This window comes from Emys orbicularis, chromosome 25, assembly GCF_028017835.1.
Source record: "Emys orbicularis isolate rEmyOrb1 chromosome 25, rEmyOrb1.hap1, whole genome shotgun sequence".
NCBI lineage: Eukaryota > Metazoa > Chordata > Testudines > Emydidae > Emys > Emys orbicularis.
Window position 1 is genome coordinate 17,604,350 of NC_088707.1, and position 4,491 is coordinate 17,608,840.

Here is a 4,491-nt window from a genome sequence, read left to right on the forward strand (position 1 = left end):
TCTCCGGGCTCCTGGCTCATCTTGCTGGCCAACAGGGATTTTAGGGTGCAGCAGTGCAGGGAGCGGGAAGAGCGAACCACAGCGGCTGCCTCCCCCACATATAGGAAAATGGTTTGACCTGCTGGCCCTGCGGACTAAGTCACCAGGTCTCCAGCTTGCCCCATTCGACCCAATGGGTTGATCTTGTGGCCAGAATTATTTGCAGTTGGGATTTCTCCCCAACAGTACCCCAGAGGGGTCCAGGGTCATCTCCAGCACAGGCCACACAGGAAGGCTTAATGCTTGAGCTGCAGCACATGCTGGGTAGGCTTGAGGCTGGACTCCCCATGGCAGGAGAGAAGAAGAAGACTCAGCCCCTGAAGGGGCAGGCTGGGCTTCCTCAATCCCATTTGCTCACAGCCAGTGCCCCACCCCCACTCCCAAGTTGTCAATGGTGCCCCCAGGTCAACCAGAAAGAAGCAGCACCAAGTCCACATATGGCTTGCAGGCAACTCCCAAACCTACCACAGCACACCATCTCGGCCAGAAAGGTGAACACGCAGCCTCACCATTGCTTCTTTTCCTTCCACCCAGAACCCCACTTCTCCTGGGCTGCAAGTAACCATCCCAGGGATGCCAACAGGTATGCACAGGGGTCTATCTCCCAGAAGCCAACCGCACCTCCATGGGTTCAGCCCTCGGAAAGGCAGGCGGGGGCTTCCTGGATCCCAGTTACTCACAGCCAGCCCACCCCTGCCGCCAAAGCCATCAATCACGCCCCCAGGTTGGCCACAAAGGAGCAGCCATTCTCCACTTGGACTCAACTTTGCTTGTTTTCCTTCCACCCAGAACCCACCTTCTTCTCCTGGACTACAAGTAGCCACCCCTGGGATGCCAAGAGGCAGGCACAGGATTCTACCTCCCAGCAGCCAACTCCACTTCCTCAGGCTTTGGCAGAACGAATGGTGGTGCTCTACTATCCCCACTTAGCTGCACAGCTTCTTCCCTGCCTTCCTCAGCTTGACTTTCCTCTATTGCCCCATTCCTGTCTTACTTCCTCCTTTTGCAAGTCACGCAAAGGAGACCAGCAGGAAGTAACGGCCACTATAGGCCAACCTCCAAGGGCAGAGGAGGCCAAGCCACAAGCCTCCAAAAGGTGACACGCCTAACTGCTCTAGGTTCTCCAGACTGACACCAAGGCACTTTCTCCACTGATGTCACCACCCTCTGTCATGCAGGGGTTGGAGTTATCTCAGGGATAGGCCAATAGCAGAAGGAGGAGCGCCTACCTGAACAGCAAGGGGATCCGGGAAAAGGAAACCAGCATGTTTCTGCCTGGTTTTGAACCAGGGGCCTTTTGCCTGTTAGGCAAACATGATAACCACTACACTACGGAAACTCCATCCACTTGGCTGGCGCTCACCCTGGCACACACCGATGGGCAAACCTAGAGAACGTGGTGGCAGCCCCTCGATAGGTCCGCTGGTAGAGCAGAGGACTGGAGCTGGTGCTCAGGAAGTCATCCTTATGTCGCCCTTGTGATTCTTGCTTGAAGGAGAGCTTCTTTTTCTTCCCCTTGCTACAAAGAGAACAATGAAAGGTCAGGTGGGCTAACTCAGTGCAGAAGCCCATGCTATCTTTTCCTGCTGCATAGCCTGAAATGAGGGACTTGTGGCAGTTAAAGGCACTGCTGTATTTTCAGAAAACAGCCCACTCCTGCACAGAGAGGGATGGAAGAGTATGCCAAAGCCTGGGATTGAACCAGGGACGTTTAGATTTTCAGTCTAGCCCTCACCCAATTGAGCTACTTGGTTTCTTTTTGGCCTACTGTTTTTCTGTCTGGGATGTTTGTGTCAGCTGTGGCACAGAAAAAGGATGTCATTACGAGCGGCCCATGAAGGCAAGATTAACTTTTGCCTTCCTTACTCAGGTTTACTTGCTTCCCCGCCCTATTCCTGCCTTAGTTCCTGGGTTACCTGAAGGCGACAGAGGCCCAGTGGTATGAGGAGGAAGTTGGGCAGCTAGACCCTGATGGCAAGAGGCCTGCCGCCACTTGCAACCCCACTCTCTTCTCCCAGCTTCACATATTGGCCGCCAGGGACTTGGTGCCCAGCAGCGCAACGGAAGGCGGTGGACACAGCCACCCTCGCCTTGAAGCTCCGTCTCATTAAACCATATCTTCAATCGATGATGGCCAATGAGAGACGAACATCACTTGCTATTTGAGCACTTGAAAATGCGATTGGCCAATCTTTGGATCTCTCTAATGTTGCGCTTCAGTTCATGAGAGCAAAGGCGAGAAAAGTGACCTTTGAACTAAAGGACTATGGTTAACATTCTAACGCTGTCTCTTACTGCAACACTATTTAATACTGGTCCACCCTGTGTTGGTGGCAGTCCAATTGCTAGATATTAGTACATTTCAGTTACTGTTAAAATTAAAGTTTCTATATGCTTAGAGGAAATGAATTTGTTTTATTTGCTTATATATGGCATGAATAAATAACGATTTACAGATCCTAGCATGCAAATTTATCATTTTATATGACAGAGAAAATCATGCATCCAAATTGTGCATCAAAATCATGAAATGAGTTAAAATGCAGTTAAAAATAAGACATTCAAAAGTTTAATATATGGGGGTGGGCACCTAAGATGCTTCTTGCCTGGGGTGCCATTTGGTCTAGGGAATGCAGGAGTTAGTTTCACATGCTTATTTTCAGGCTGTAATCTGTGGGCACCCTGCTCTGTTGGAGGGATCCCGGCAGCCGAGACTCAGGGCTGGAACAGGCCCCTGATTTAGGGGGTGGCTACATGGTTTACAGCGCTCTGATGTCTCAGACAATCTGTCTCTCCCAAAGCCTCCGATCTGCATCCCCAGAAGGCTCCTGCACTGCCTCCTCTCCATTCACATTCTATAGAAAGGAGCAGCATCAAGAGTTAGGGATGAGCCATAGGGCACTAGGTGGGTGACGGAGGCTTCAGGAGTAAACCCAGCACCCAAAGCAGAGGGGGAATATAAGGCTTTTTCTCTTTACTTAGCCATGTGCTATAGCTCAGAGAGCTCTTTGAAATGTCTCCCCTCCCACAACCTTGGAAAGGATTCTGAGGTTCTAGCTTGATTTGAATGAGGATCACTGGACCCTATAACCATTCACTGCCCTTTCCTAGAGAAACCTGTGATACACAGAACGGGGCTGAGATAAATGCTTACTGGAGTGAAGAATTGCTCCCCTGGAATAGCAGCAGGATTGGGCAGCTGGAAATCTCACCAAAGGAGCTGAAGCCTTGGTGGTTCAGTAATAGACATCCTAGGTACTGCATGGGAAGTTCAGGTTTCTTTCCTGAACAATAGCAGTGGGAGTTTTATTGTCTCAAAATTTCAGTAGAAAAATTCTTACCCTCTTACCCGTGTCTGTGTCCCTTCGCCCATAGCTGTGGCCCCGTTCCCAGCTGTGGCTAATGGGGGGCATGGACAAGGGTAAGGGGGGCCATGACCCTCAGAAGTTTTGGGACCACTGATCTAGGTGGTGGGACAAGGGTGTTTAATCTTTGCAGAGACCCCTAAAGGACAGGTGTGACTGCTGGCTAGCTGCCTGGGCCCAGAAAATGGCCAGAAATTCTGTATCCTAACAACTGATGGCCAGGGTGTACCTGCTGGAAGAAGCCAGCTGGTTGGGATGAGTTAGAATCATAGAATCATAGAATATCAGGGTTGGAAGGGACCTCAGGAGGTCATCTAGTCCAACCCCCTGCTCAAAGCAGGACCAATTCCCAACTAAATCATCCCAGCCAGGGCTTTGTCAAGCCGGGCCTTAAAAACCTCCAAGGAAGGAGACTCCACCACCTCCCTAGGTAACACATTCCAGTGCTTCACCACCCTCCTAGTGAAATAGTGTTTCCTAATATCCAACCTAGACCTCCCCCACTGCAACTTGAGACCATTGCTCCTTGTTCTGTCATCTGCCACCATTGAGAACAGCCGAGTTCCATCCTCTTTGGAACCCCCCTCCGGTAGTTGAAGGCTGCTATCAAATCCCCCCTCATTCTTCTCTTCTGCAGACTAAACAATCCCAGTTCCCTCAGCCTCTCCTCATAAGTCATGTGCTCCAGCCCCCTAATCATTTTTGTTGCCCTCCGCTGGACTCTTTCCAATTTTTCCACATCCTTCTTGTAGTGTGGGGCCCAAAACTGGACACAGTACTCCAGATGAGGCCTCACCAATGTCGAATAAAGGGGAACGATCACGTCCCTCGATCTACTGGCAATGCCCCTACTTATACAGCCCAAAATGCCGTTAGCCTTCTTGGCAACAAGAGCACACTGTTGACTCATATCCAGCTTCTCGTCCACTGTGACCCCAGGTCCTTTTCTGCAGAACTGCTATCTAGCCATTCGGAGTTGGAGAACAAAGAAAGAGGTGGAGGCCAGGTGACCAGTTTGCCTGGGAAAGAGAATGAAGAACAGAAGAGGGGCAAAAAGGCATGGCTGAGGAGTCTTTGGGACTCGGGC

At 50.8% G+C, this 4,491-nt stretch overlaps 1 non-coding gene across 1 annotated transcript; it reads right to left on the minus strand.

Annotated features, from left to right (window-relative positions):
* Positions 1-1,305: 1,305 nt before the first annotated feature.
* On the minus strand, positions 1,306-1,378 carry TRNAV-AAC (transfer RNA valine (anticodon AAC)). The gene has a single exon. It is a non-coding gene; the product is annotated as a tRNA-Val (tRNA).
* Between the last annotated feature and the right edge of the window lie 3,113 nt (positions 1,379-4,491).